The sequence below is a fragment of the Triturus cristatus genome, chromosome 1_2 (genome assembly GCF_964204655.1).
Source record: "Triturus cristatus chromosome 1_2, aTriCri1.1, whole genome shotgun sequence".
Taxonomy (NCBI): Eukaryota; Metazoa; Chordata; class Amphibia; order Caudata; family Salamandridae; genus Triturus; species Triturus cristatus.
Genome location: NC_140580.1, coordinates 458911693 through 458927045, shown reverse-complemented (window position 1 = coordinate 458927045; position 15353 = coordinate 458911693). Strand labels below are relative to the sequence as shown.

Below are 15353 nucleotides of genomic sequence, written 5' to 3'. Positions count from 1 at the left end.
AGGAACTTTCATCTGAAAACCAAGGTAATGCTAGTTTAAGGTAAAGGTAAGGGTTGTAAACTAAATACCTACAAAGTGAGAATCAAGGCTCTAGGTCACAAAATAACATTTTGCTTACAGAATACACGCGGCTATTGTACACGCGAATATACTGCACACCAGATTCATAAGGAAAACAAATGCAAGACACTTTTGGTTAAACGTGCAACTTGGAGAGTGACTGCACATTGGCCAAAGCTTTAGTATTGTACAGACCTTTTGCTGCACCATCATGGTCAGCACTTTGACGCATGGCAATGTTGCAGTAATTCTGCATGAGAGCTTCCTCTAGAGGACTACTCCGGTTGAGACATTCCAGCATCCAGAGGTGTCAAGTGATAAAATATGATTAAATATGGATCCCTGATAAACCGTTCCCCGAAATGCTTTGCGGGATTTAGACAAATAGGATACATTCTAAAAGTGCATGAATCGATACCTTTTCTTTAAAAAGATGAGCAACAGGCACAATTAAAAATGTTGAAACGCTCTGTAGATTTGAAGGAATTTGCACTTGGAGGCTAAGCATTAAGTTGATATCCATAGCTTGAGATTTAGCGGGGCAGATATAACAAACATAATCTAGTATGAATGATTGGTGGCCAAATTGCGCAGACAACAAGAACATGCATTAGGAGCAAAAAAAGACACATTGCCTGATTATAAGTCTGGTAGTCCACAGACCGCCAGGCTCATGATGGCGTGGCGGTCCAGGCAATGCCGTACCGGCGGTCCGACCGCCCCATTACAACTAGGGCGGTCGGATCACCATTACATCACCGCAACCACCAAGGATCAGAGATCCCTGGCAGTGGCGCGGCGGTCTTATATGCCTGGTGGTGCCCTGAGACACCTCCAAGCATATTACAACTTTCCTCACCGCCAGCGGTCTCATAGAGGTTCTTCCTCCATTAAAGTGCTGGTGGAGAGGAAAGACTTCTTGCCCCTGTGCACGGGACTGCATGCAGAGGGCACATGTTTTGCCCCTTCTGTAGTTTTGCACCCCCAGTTCCAGCATGGCAACGAATGCATGACATGGTGTATTCCTTCCCATGCAGGGGAATGTGCACTGGGGCTCCCATGGGCATGCAGTTTAAGGCTCACCATGAGCCTTTAAACTGCCCCACCGCGGGACCGCCACGCCGCCTACCCGCCAGACCACAAAAATACTTTAAACTGGCACTGCGGGAGCGTGGCGGTAGAGTGCCACCCACTCTCGCATGTTCTTGCACCGCCAAAACTTGTGATCAGACCCATAGTGACTTACTAGAAAATACCATTACGCTTTTTATTTAAGAAGTAAAATCAAATTTTGAAGAGCTCCAACATTCCATAAAATGTTTGATCTTTACATTTTTTGTGAGAAAAATAAAATATTTCATGATGTGTGTATTTGCTTAATCTACACTTGTTTCTGTATTTATGTGTATTGTTTTGAGGTGCTCATAGTTGAAATTGCTTAGGCTGGGGTTCTTGGCTTGCAGAAGTGATTCAGTGCATGTCCCCAAGAGTCAAAAGGTTAAGAACCACTGGTCTGTGCAGTATCATACAATTTATGGACATCAACTTGTAAAATGAGTATGAATTTAATTTAAGACATAACTATGCACAGGTAGACATGCTATGGTGGGTAGTAGTAAAAGAGCGTAGTCTATATTTCTAAATCGTTGACTAGGGGATGCTCTCAGTGGTACGCCAAACAGGACATAAGAACTTAGGGCCATATGTAGGAAGCCAAATACCGGTCGGTAACGGCCGATTTTCGGTAATTATCCCGTTACCGACCGGTATTTTGGCATTTGCTATGTAGGGGGCATGTTTCAGGATTCGGTAATTTACCGAATCGGTAAAATTACCGAATCGGTAATTTTACCGATTCGGTACATACCGAATCCTGAAAGGAGATGTAGGTAACACTCTAATGAGTGTTGTGAGGGAATTGAAATTCGGTATTTAACACCAAATATAGGTTGGTGTTAAATACCGAATACATTGCAAAAAGCAATATTTTGCTGAAAAAAGAGTGCCATGTGGCAGACATACATGCCCTTAGGGCATGTATGTCCGCCACATGTGCACACATGCAGGAATCAGGGGTGCAACAGGGTGTCAATGTGACACCCTGCCACCCTTGAATGTACTCCCCCCATTACCGAATCGGTATTTACCGATTCGGTAATGAGGCATACCTTCCCATTGATTCCTATGGGCCTCCAGGTTATGGTTGGTAATAGACACCAATAGACACCAATAGGCCATGGGTCGCAGTGGCGCGTGCGCGCGCACCACTCGCGAGCTTGTTCCCTGTTGGTTTCGTCATCGCAGAGCGGGTGCTGTACGTGCCTAGTTAAAATAGCAACCTTGTAAAAAAAATAACGACAAAACATTATGGTTGGTTCTTCGTTGATTTGCAGAAGGCTCTGGTGAGTGGGGGACCCACACGCATTTCCAAGTTTCTTTACTTTCACCTGTGTTTCGGCTGGTGAATATTTGAGTGAATACTTATGTGCATCACTGACGCGTGCGCAGATCGCCTCACGGTTTATCAGCTTTGCAGTGTAGGTGCTCTTAATTACACAGAAGGAGTCTGTTGGCAACGTTTTCTTCAACGTGTGTACCTTCGAGTGCTTTGTAGTTTCGTCAGCTGATCCAGGATCCTTCTTCCGACGGCTGCGTGTACTGGTATTCCTTGAACCTGATTTTCTTTACTATCTGGAAAAATTTATTTCCGCAACTTCAAGCACGCGTCAATTTCCTAAATTACTATTGGTGTGTATGGAATTGGACCGTCTTTCATTGCATTGTTTCAATTACAAGAGAGCCAGTGACCCCTTCTTATGCAGCGTATTCTAAGTGTAAGGAATGGTACCACAAGTTCTTCTGAATATTCCTGGTGAATGGAAGGACAGCCCATACATGACAGCATACTAGTCTGGGACGAATTGAGTTCATACTGCTGTGTAATCTGCCGGCCCCCTAGAGGTGGATCGATTTTGCCTGGCACCTTCCCTCTACCCAGGGTGTAGCATTCCAGTCAAAGCTTCTGACTTTGACCCTGTAGCTGCTTGTGTTTGTAATTAGCAGTCTGGGGGAGCCAGGTTCGAGTCTCGGCGTGGGATCACCATCCTGTGATTCTGCGCAAATCACTGAACCTACCCTGCCTCAAATTATGAATGTGACCTACTCAGGGCTTTAATTGGGATGAAAAACCTGGGGTGTCACTCAAATGGGCGTCGCCAATGTGTTTAAGGGCGTGTCTTAAAAACAGTAAGCTAAAAATCTTTGCTTAGCATAGTGTGTCCCCCGACTTCTATTTTGCTGTTTCTGTCATTGCACCCAGATATATGATACAACAAGTAACATCATACCTACAACAAGTCAGGACTATGTTATGTTATGTTATGTTATAGTGTTTTTGTATAGCGCCTATCACCACCGGTCTCTAAGCGCTCACACAGAAAAGAAACATAACCTGCTGTCTCCTAGATCACTCCGCTGTCCCCCTAATTAGGGGGAAGATGTTGTCTTTTTAAACAGATAAGTCTTCAAGTTCTTCCTGAAAGACAATAGCTGCGAGTCTGTCTTCAGGCTAGCCGGTAGCTCATTCCACAATTGCGGGAGAAGTACAGATAGAGCCCTGCCCCCTTTAGATTTTAAATTAAATCTGGATTGAATCAGGTTGGAGGCCTTACCCGAACGCAAGGTTCTGCCTGGAATGTACTTCCTCAGGCGCTGTTTAATGTATTCTGGGGCTTTGCCAAAAATTGCCTTGTGAGCCATGCAGAGACACTTAAACTGCACTCTAAACCTAACAGGTAGCCAGTGTAGCTTCCGGAGAAGTGGGGTTGCGTGCAAGTTCCTAGGTAGGGAATAGATCAGCCTGGCCGCATCATTCTGCACCACCTGCAGTTTCCTCAACAACTTCTGCGGCAGGCCAAGATATAAGGCATTGCCATAGTCCAGCCTCGAGATGACTGTGGCGGCCACAATGGACTGCAGAGTGGGGGCTGATAGAATAGGTGCTAACTTTCGCAGGTGCCTCAGCACCCCCGTGCAAGACCCCACCACCGCCGAGACTTGGGGGGCCATGGAAAGGTCTATATCAATCTTTAGCCCCAGGCTTTTGACCACCCTACCAGGAATAAGTGTTGTACCTAGTTCTGGAGGCCAGAACAGGTCGCACCAAGGATTGACTCGATTTGTGATGACCAGCACCTCTGTTTTTTCCGCGTTCACTTTCAGAAGGTTATTGGTCATCCAATTTACAGTGAATCGGAGCAAATTCCTTACAGATTCCTGTGCTTCCCTTGTATCTTCCAGCTGGACCAATAGCTGGGTATCGTCAGCATAGTTAAAAGTTTGACAGTTCCTATGCATTAACTCCTCCACCAAGGGTTGTAGATAAATATTAAAGAGCAGGGGGGACAGAGCGGACCCCTGGGGTACACCCCAGGTCACATCACTTGCCTCAGATAGCTGATCTCTCAGCTGCACCCTCTGGGTACGACCTGTCAGAAAAGATTCGAGCCACTTGAGCGCTTGTCCTGTTATTCCCAGCTTTGCGATACGGGCCAGCAAGATGGTATGGCTGACCGTATCGAATGCCGCCGATAAGTCCAACAGAATCAGGGCTCAAGGTTGTTTATTGTCCGCCCTGATTCTTAGCTCATCAGTGACGGTGGCCATTACTAGCTCTGTGCTATGTTGGGGCCGAAAGCCCGCCAGCCTGGCATGGAGTAAACCATGTTCCTCCAGGTAGCTAGCCAGTGTGTTCAGGACATGTTTCTCCAGGATTATGCCCAGGAAAGGCAGCTGCGAGATAAGCCTGTAGTTCTTTAAAGCCTTGGTGTCTGCTCCTGCTTTCTTTAAGAGTGGAGAGACCCTGGCTTCCTTCAGCTGGACTGGGAGATAGCCCACCTCTAATGAATCGTTCAGTAGGCTCAACAGTTGAGTTTGAATACCAGACAGGGCCATTTGAAAGATTCTCGGGGGGCCTGGATCGGTACTGGAACCTGACTTGACTTGGCCGACAAGCTCAGCCAAGATCTCCACGTCAATACATAGGAAACTGTTCAACGTCCCTATCGACTCCTGACTAGCAAGGCAAGATGACAGCAGAGGTTCAACTGGGATCTCTGTGATGTCCCTAATAATGTTCTGTACTTTCTGAAGAAAGAACCTCTGAAAGGTGTCGCAGTCGGGTTGGTCACTAGCAGGAATCATCCCATCAAGCTGCGTTAATTCCCTTAGGATCGCAAAGGTCTCCCTTTGTTTATTCGTGGTCCCTCTAATCCTATTCTCATAGAAGGCTGACTTCCTCACCAGGATATCGGCCTTAAATTTTGAGAGAAGCATTTTATAGGTTTCTGATTCCGCAGGGCTGTAGCTAAGTCTCCACCTTCTTTCCGCCTTGCGGAGGGCTTGTTTTTTCTCTCTAAGTGAGGCATCAAACCACAGTGCTCCCTTTCCTTTTGCTCTGGTCTTCTCCAGCCGCTCAGGAGCCAATTTGTCCAGGGCGGCGCGGATCCAGGCCATAAGGGCTGTAGTATCGGAGTCTAGGTTCGACTCCCTCATCTTAGAAGGTGAAGTGGAAAGCAGCGTGGAGAGTAAAGAATCTGCCTCTATCTTCTTCCAGGACCGGACCTTTCTCCACAATTGACTGGACACTGCAGGTGAGGGGTCTCCTGGAACCCAGCACTTGATCAGGAAATGGTCTGACCATATACAGGGACTGGTCTCAGTTATTTCTCTCTGAGATATAGAGGACCAGATTAAATCTAGTGTATGGCCCTTCTCATGCGTTGGTTCCACTACTAGTTGCTGTAAGTTAAGCGAGGAAAGATTATTTTCGAATTCTACCTCTGTGGGGTCGGTAGGTACCTTATCCCAGTGGTAGTTGAAGTCCCCTACCACCATAAGGGATTTATATCTGGAGGCCAGATCCACCAAGAGTTCCAGAAAGGCATCATTGAAATCTGGCGAGCTCTGTGGTGGGCGGTACACAACCAGCAGCATGATACAGGAGGATTTAAGGGAAACTTTTATCCCCAGGAGCTCCGCACAGTCACAGATTTCAGCTACGACCTGTGTCACCTTAAGACTTTTATTAAATAGCAAGGCAACTCCCCCCCCTCTACAATCATTAGGGCGATTATACCATAACGCATCGAAATCCGGAGGCAAAGCCGCCAGTATGTCCGGCGTGGAGGAGGTACCTAGCCATGTCTCAGTAAGGGCAAGCATATCAATCTCGCCAGCAACAAGGAGTGAAAAAACTTCCAAATGGTGCTTTTGCAAGGAGCGCATGTTCAGCGTCGCAATTTTTAGCCCTCGGGACCTAAAGGGGTGTGGCGGACACTTGGATCGTTTAGGTTCGCCTTCTCCCTGCAACAAAGCTTCTTCCCGCAGCTTGGCTAGTGTTATAGTATCTAGCCCCGTATTACCTGACCGTAGAGCCCGAAGGGTATCCATAGAGTAAATATGAGGCGGACAAGGGGTTCTTGCCCCTGGGCCCGTCCTGGCGCGGCCGGCGCAGACGGGCTTACCTCTGGCGTTCCTCCGGCGCGCCGCTGCGCGCTTGCATTCTAGTCCCTTAAATAGTATATGGCAAAGAGCACTCTAAAAGACTAGAGCGCTACCCCCAGAGGCGTCTTGGGAGCGTCTCTGAGCCCACACACAAGATGGCAGTCGGGAGTGAGGCGGCACGAATTTCACTCAAATGGTGAGTAGTGTAATTTCATTTAATGTGCAGGCAATGCGAGCATGGGGGGAGTGAGGAGGATTAAAGTTAAAGATGAAATTATCACCAAATTCAGATTTGTGGAAATAAAAAATTTAGCAGCACAACAAATCACATTTTTAAAACGAGCAAAGTGCTCCGACAGTGTTTAAAAAGCAGCAGTAGTTCTAAAGCGGCAGCGTGACAAACCAATTCTTTGTCCGCGCGCAACCAACTAGTCCCCTAAATAGTATTTACCAAAAAGCACTCGAAAAGACTAGAGCGCTACCCCCAGAGGCGTCTTGGGAGCGTCTCTGAGCCCACACACAAGATGGCGGTCAGGAGTGAGGCGGCGCGAATTTCACCCAAATGGTGAGTAGTGTAATTTCATTTAATGTGCAGGCAATGCGAGCATGGGGGGAGTGAGGAGGATTAAAGTTAAAGATGAAATTATCACCAAATTCAGATTTGTGGAAATAAAAAATTTAGCAGCACAACAAATCACATTTTTAAAAGGAGCAAAGTGCTCCGACAGTGTTTAAAAAGCAGCAGTAGTTCTAAAGCGTTAGCGGCAGCGTGACAAACCAATTATTTGTCCGCGCGCAACCAACTAGTCCCCTAAATAGTATTTACCAAAACGCACTCGAAAAGACTAGAGCGCTACCCCCAGAGGCGTCTTGGGAGCGTCTCCCCACCCAGCCGAATATCGCGAGGCGGCCCTAAATCTCCCGTATTTCACATCTTTTCAGATTTTGTCAATAGTTGTCAGTTGCATAAGATAAATAAGCAACAACTATGGCTGGTATATAATATTGAAAAAGCTTCCAATTAAAGCCCTGGTGACACCACGACAATGTTGCTGCAAAGTTGTTAGAAAGAGCAGTTTAGTAATGTAGGAGTTTTTGAGACGCATACCAGGGAAGCTCTTGCGGCAGAGGAGAGGATGGAGGCTCCAGCTGGCCACGGTAATGGAAATCATTACCGCACAGACATTTGTGGTCAGTTAAGAAGCAGAGCTGCTCCACAAGGCGGAGGCCGGTTCAAAATAAAAGCTCTCTGCCCAGGTTTGCATCGGAGCACGTCTAAACGCACGCTTATATCGTAGGTGCGCCTTTTACTATTCATGTTACCGATTCATGAATTATTTTAATTATTAAATGCACCGTCATAGGGACATGGCGCCGTAATTTTGCATCGGAATCTGTACGTACAGGCCAGTGCAAGGGCAGCATCTGGCTTCCGATGTATCGGTGGCCCGCAAGAGTGCTGACTTATGCACCGTTCAAAGTTTTTAGGTTGTAGATGTTCAGAAATATAGTGGGACGTTTTATCGTGCTCCCCCACTTCTGTCATCTCATGTTTCTCCCCTTGAGTCTTCTTTCTGGCAGTCATCATCTCTTCCTATTTCTCTTTGCCGCATAAAACTCCCCATTAACTTCAACTTTAATTCTCATTCTCCCGTTCACACCGCCTCGCTCTCCCCCTCTCTGTCTCGCTCACGTCTCACCCTCCAGCCTCGCACAGATGCTCAGAATAACCCCGGAGGCCGTGATGAGGTCTGATCTGAGCCAACATGTAAGCAATATTGTTTTACTCTCTTGAATTAATGTTCTCTTAAATTCCTGCACATTTACTTCTAGCCAGGAATGGCTAAACCTTCTGTTTGTGGGCACCTTTTATCGCCTTATTTAATTATTCTGTGAATCGACTTTAAGAAGTTGCATACATTTCGAGTAACATTTGACCAAACAAATGTTTTAAAACATTCAGCAACCTCCCTAAATGAAGAAAGAAATCCTCTCAAACGTGCATGCACAATAGCGGTTCCGTGTTGTTGTGTGCCCTCTTGTGCCTCTCCTGGCCGGATAAGCAACAACGTGTTGCATTCCGGGACTTGCAGTTCCGCTTTTTGCATTGCAAGTATACTTTAAATAAATCCTAATGGGGAAAGCGTTGGGTAAAACTCTAAAGTGGCTGATGATGACACAAATGAGCAGGGCACCTTGGTAAATGTTCATTATTTATATGTTTTGAAGTTTTTTTGGTGCGCCTTGTATCAGTGTTCTGCTACGTCAGAGCACTAAATCATAAGCTAAACAGATTTGTAGAAAACAAGCATTGGGGAAGCTAATCGAATTGAAGTGCTATTGGGTTTGCCAATGATTGTTCGTGTACTGGGGAGCAAGCACAGACAAAAGCATCTGAAATATGAATGCATTAGGAAACAAGCATTTGCAGTGCAATAGGTCTCGCATTTACGTGAGTTTAAGCCACGGTTACTCATAGTGCGGCCCGCGGGCCACCAGCGGCCCGGCAAGCCTTCCTTGGCGGCCCGCGGACCTTGCAGACATCCTACCTGTGTTTAAAAAAAATATATATATATATTGTTAGCAAACACTGCCGGGTGCAGCAGCCCGGACTCTGAGACTCTGCTCTGAGGGGGCCGGGGGATTCCAGTGATTGTCAAAGAGGAGATGCAGGGGCCTAAGAGGTGAAAAAAACCAAAGCTCTATTAACATGAAAAATGGTCTTTTAAAGACCTGTGAAGTATTCGGGTGCGGCTGTGTGTGGTGCTGGGAAGCTGTCTCAGCCCGGGCTGAGGGCTGACACACACACACGGGGTGAGATGAGGGTGACGGAGGGAGGAAGAGGGAGACAGAGGGAGAGGGAGGGAGACAGAGGTTGACAGAGGGTGACAGAGTCAGGGAGACAGAGAGGCGCAGTCTGGGGGAGACAGAGGGAGGGAGACAGAGGGAGAGGAGGGAGGCAGAGGGAGGGAGAGGAAGGGAGACAGAGAGAGAGAGGGAGGCAGAGAGGGAGATAGAGGGAGGGAGACGGAGGGTGACAGAGGGAGGGAGGGAGAGGGAGACAGAGGGAGAGAGACAGAGGGCGAGAGACAGAGGAAGGGAGACAGAGGGAGGGAGAGAGACATGGAGAGAGACAGAGGAAGGGAGACAAAGGGAGGGAGAGAGACAGGGAGAGAGACAGGGAGAGAGACAGGGAGAGAGACGGAGGGAGGGAGAGGGAGGGAGAGGGAGGGAGGGAGACAGAGGGAGACAGAGGAAGGGAGGGAGACGGAGAGAGACAGAGGGAGACAGAGGGAGATGAGGGAGAGGGAGGGAGACGGAGGGAGAGAGACAGAGAGACAGGGAGGGAGACGGAGAGAGAAGGAGGGTGACAGAGCGAGGGAGGGAGGGAGGGAGACAGAGGGAGGGAGAGGGAGACAGGGAGGGAGACAGAGGGAGAGAGACAGAGGGAGAGAGACCGAGGGAGAGAGACAGAGGGAGAGGGAGGGAGACAGAGGGAGGGAGAGAGACAGGGAGAGATAGAGGGAGGGAGACAGAGAGAGAGACGGAGGGAGGGAGACAGAGGGAGGGAGACAAAGGTAGGGAGACGGAGGGAGGGAGATGGAGGGAGAAAGAGGGAGACGGAGGGAGAGGGAGGGAGATGGAAGGAGAGGGAGGGAGACGGAGGGAGAGAGACAGAGGGAGAGGGAGGGAGAGGGAGGGAGACGGAGAGAGGGAGGCAGAGAGGGAGGGAGACGGAGAGAGAGAGGGAGGCAGAGAGGGAGATAGAGGGAGGGAGACGGAGGGTGACAGAGGGAGGGAGGGAGAGGGAGACAGAGGGAGAGAGACAGAGGGTGAGAGTCAGAGGAAGGGAGACAGAGGGAGGGAGAGAGACAGGGAGAGAGACAGGGAGAGAGACGGAGGGAGGGAGAGGGAGGGAGGGAGAGGGAGGGAGGGAGACAGAGGGAGACAGAGGGAGGGAGGGAGACAGAGAGAGATGGAGGGAGACAGAGGGAGACGGAGGGAGAGGGAGGGAGATGGGGGAGAGAGACAGAGGGAGAGGGAGGGAGACAGGGAGAGAGACGGAGGGTGACAGAGCGAGCGAGGGAGGGAGGGAGACAGAGGGAGGGAGAGGGAGACAGGGAGGGAGACAGAGGGAGAGAGACTGAGGGAGAGAGACTGAGGGAGAGAGACAGAGGGAGAGGGAGGGAGACAGAGGGAGGGAGAGAGACAGAGAGAGACAGAGGGAGGGAGACAGAGGGAGGGAGGGAGATGGAGGGAGACAGAGGGAGACGGAGGGAGAGGGAGGGAAACGGAAGGAGAGGGAGGGAGACGGAGGGAGAGAGACAGAGGGAGAGGGAGGGAGAGGGAGGGAGAGGGAGGGAGAGGGAGGGAGATGGAGGGAGAGAGACAGAGAGAGAGGAAGGGAGACAGGGAGGGAGATGGAGGGAGGGAGGGAGGGAGACAGAGGGAGAGGGAGGGAGACAGGGAGGGAGCCAGAGGGAGAGAGACAGAGGGAGAGGGAGAGAGACAGAGGGAGAGAGACGGAGAGTGGGAGGGAGACAGAGGGAGGGAGACAGAGAGAGAGGGAGGGAGACAGAGGGAGGGAGAGAGAGAGACAGAGGGGGAGACAGAGGGAGGAGGGAGACGGAGGGAGGAGGGAGACGGAGGGAGGAGGGCGACAGAGGGAGGGCAACGGAGGGAGGGAGACAGGGAGAGAGACAGGGAGAGAGAGACAGGGAGAGAGAGACAGGGAGAGAGAGACAGGGGGAGAGAGACAGGGGGAGAGAGAGAGGGAGGGGGATGGAGGGAGGGGGAGAGAGGGAGAGGGAGGGAGGGGGAGAGATGGAGGGAGAACGGGAGGGAGGGGGAGAGGAAGGGAGAGGGGAGGGAGAGGGGAGGGAGAGGGGTAAGAGGTGTGGTCAGTGGACGAGGGCGTCTGCTGCAGGGACCTGTGTTCAACCTCATGGTCACAATCTTTTTTTGATTTAGCCACGCCCCTCACCCTCTGACCCCGCCCCCACCGGTGCGGCGCTCGGCCACAAACCATACTGTAAATTTGGCCCCGAGAGAAAGTATGTGAGTACCCATGGTTTAAGCTATTGGCATTGTAAATGACAAGGCCTTTTATTTACATTTTAAAAAACAAAAGCATAAATAGAAGTCATTGTCATTTACAATGCCAATAGCTAAAACTTATTTTATATGCACTGCTTAAAGCCTAAACAGGCAACTAAACAAGCAGTTACAAGTAAAGTCACCTTGCACAACAAAACACATTATACATAAATTGGTACAGCAAATGTAGTACCACCAACCTATATTTCTCATATGTTCATTCCTACATAATATTACTATATATTATCATAATACAAGCACACAAAATCCCACTCTATAAACTTTCCTCCACTTTACACAACTCAACACCACTCCACGCTACTACTCCACTCCACTACGCTCTATAATAATTTCCTCTACTCTATACTACACCACTTCACTATACCACACTACACTCCATAGGTCTACATTAACAAAATTCGAGCTAGTAATGTTGCATTATTTTTGCTACGCCAAAAATTCAAACTTTTACTAATGCGAGACCTATTGCATTGCAAATGCTTGTTTTCCCTTCTCGGTAGACTGTCTTCACGTGTTCCACAAGCACCTCATCCCCCTCGATTCTGGCACATGGACCAGTCTGTTTTCATGCACGCCCTTAATGAGGTAGGCGCAGAGCTCCGCAGGTGTCTGATGTCTCGCTACTGTGGAACTCTTCTAGCTTCAGCAAATTCCCTCCTGTTGTCCAAGGGCAGGGGCCGCGATAAAGGCAGCCATATCTTGCGGCTTTCCCATATCTGTTTATTCCCCTGTCCAGGTGCAGGGTGCGTTTATGGACTCTGAGAGCAGGATTCTCTGCCGATTAACTCTTGGCAGGCGGCCATTCTCTGGGCATGATTTCAATAGGACGGAACTTCTGTCTGCTTCGGTGCGTCTGTTCATCCGATAGTTTAAAAATGAACAGTTTTATTTGGTTTTCCTCTATTCCCTCCATCGACAAAATATGCGCACAATTTCTTTTTCTCCTTATATTTGTACGTGTTGTTACAATCTGGAATTGATTTAACTTGCATGGCAGGATTGTTTTGTATGTTGACCTTGTCTTTTAGCTGCTAGGTATTTGTGCCTAATTGACTCCTGCCTGCTTGTTCTCGCCTCTTTCATCTTATTCTTAATCAATAACAAATTCTGTGTCATACTTCGGTAGAGGGCTTACATTTTTACAAGGCGGGGATATATTCCTACCAAAGACACGATTCTGCCAATTCAACTAAGTATATATTCCCTAAAGGTCGATCGATGTTTGTGTTTCTGGTGCACCCTACCATTTATTTAGCTTTATTTAGTGCGGGTAGCTGGGATGCAGTTTCTCTGCCTATTTTAATCACTTGCACTGCTCATAAGTTAAATTCGACTGAAAGTGGCATGTTAGCCCCCACAGCTCCCACTTTCTGCTGCTTTATCTGTGGTACATTTTGTTAACTATTTTTTGCAGTTTTCCCTTTAATTTCCTGGAAATAAGGGTTCTGGCTGAAGGCATGGAGACCATTAATATCATATCTTGATACCCATGATGATAGTTGGAACTCCATTTCAGGACACATTTTGTCAATATCGAATGTGTCCAGACCAGAGGTTGAAGTGGGCATGGTCTACTGGGAACGATATTATAATGATTTTTTAAAAATTTGATCAAGATAGTTCCCACTCCTGAACAGTTAAAGCCGACCTTGAGTTGCTCCAGGCTGAAAGGAAAGGAGGGTGTCAGCTGTAAAGTAAAAGTGGAAGAGGGACAGACAGCTAAAAAAGAAAAAAGCCATCTTACCAGGGTACCGGCCATCTGAGAGGAACGTAAATATATGCATATAGTTAATGAGCCAATCTAAATACTGATTGGGTGCCCGTATAGCCTGTAATTGATGGTGTCATTTGATGCTTGGTAGTGACAGAATTATGTTGTTCATCCTCTGCAAACAAACATGCTCTGCATTCTCAGTGAATTACTACAAGATGTCAATTAGACCAAAAATATAAATTGGACAAATTCAAATCCATTTTGGGCCCTTATTACAGAAGTGCTCCTGGGGCGCCACGGGCATTTGTACCTTCTTTGTGCACCCCTGAGGCACTTTGGTATTACAGAAGGAGCTGCAGACACTTGTATGGCCCCTTATGTAATATAGATAGCGCTGGCCCACATGGTGCACCAGTGCTATCTCAAGAGGGTGCTCCCTCATTTGCAAGGGGGTGTGGCTCCCTGCAAAGGGATGGATCTTTTTACCTCTGCGCCTGTGCCATTTTATAGGCGCAGAAGTAAAGAAGCTGTCAGGAGGCGCACCGATAGTGCACCACAAAAAGGTGGTGCACTGTCAGTGCGCCCCTGATAGCAGCCCTCTGGAGGGGGTCAAGGGGGTCCTGTGGACCCCTAAGACAGCCCCTTGCAGGTGGGTGCAGTCACTCGCTGCACTCGACTACAAGGGGATTTCTGTCCCCCCTCTTTAAAGTGCAGGCGGGTTGCCGCCTGCACATTGAAACATGGAGCAGCTTTGAAGCAGCCACTCCGTATTTCACGTGATTGCACTGCCCCCAGGGCAGTGTGAGTTTGCAGCCGCCCGGAGGGCAGCGCATTCAACCTAATAGGGTACACTTTCCCTGTTTGCACACATCGCACCTGTTTGAAGATGCACTGTGGTGCAAAAAGGGAAAGTGCACCCTTTGCGTAATAGGGCACTTGATGTCCAAACCTTTCCATATGCCAGAGGTTGCTTGAAATTATTGTGGAAGATAAACAGTGTATTATGGTGTCAGAAAAAGGACTAGTTGTCTTTCTAAGATTCGTAGGTAATTAGATTCTCCCAGGAAGTGTTGTGATGTTATGTTCCTTACTCGAATGTAGTGCCAAGTGCAAGAGACCAGGGATAACCTTATGTTCAACTTTCATGCAATTTGCCATTGATATGTATTTGTGATAAGGCCAAGTCATTCTTAAAATTACAGTAATCCTGTCCCTTTGATTCCTTACTGGCCACTGCAGTCACACTAGGGGTGAAGGCTCAGTCCAGCACGTGGGTAAGTGAATTCCCCACTCAAGGCTCTATGTGCCACCAGCTCCTGGGCATAAACCCAACTGCCTACCTAACTGCTGGTGCATGTACTGCATCCCAAAATGATGTGTGTGTATTCAATCAGGGTGCAATACTTGTTCTTTGTTATGTTGTATTTCAACATCCTTTCTGTCAAAGAGCCAAGAGTGTGAGGCTCAGCCTGTGTTTGAAATCACTTCCGCAGGACAGGCTCAAGCTCTGGTACATGTTTGACTTCACAAACACCTGTGTGCAGCCACTTTTAACTTACACGTTTACACACAGTAATAATCTCACAAACCCATGTGTTCTAACATTTCTAGGGTTATGGTTCAAGTCCTCGTGCATATGTATCCCCGCTCACTCTAGTGTCTGTGTCTGGAACAAATTCCATGATGCAGGCATCTCCCACAGGAAGTCTCTGTATGTGGTTGCATGTCAAAATAACAAGTTTCAAAAATCATACTACCAAAATATTGTAGACAACCCCCAATGGGGGATGTATGACGTTACAACGCACACTATTACAACGCATGCACTTACAACGCATTTTTTACAACGCATAATCCATTACAACGCATGACATTACAACGCATGACACTACAACGCATTTTAAAAAAATACCTTTACAACGCACTACCATTACAACGCATACTACCTTTACAACGC

At 48.2% G+C, this 15353-nt stretch overlaps 1 long non-coding RNA gene across 1 annotated transcript in view; it reads left to right on the top strand.

The window, feature by feature from the left end:
• Positions 1-8222: 8222 nt before the first annotated feature.
• Positions 8223-15353, top strand: part of LOC146867490 (uncharacterized) — an 88144-nt gene continuing 81013 nt past the window's right edge. Inside the window, exon 1 of the long non-coding RNA XR_014966097.1 lies at positions 8223-8332. This is a non-coding gene — a long non-coding RNA (uncharacterized LOC146867490). The remainder of the gene's footprint in view (positions 8333-15353) is intronic.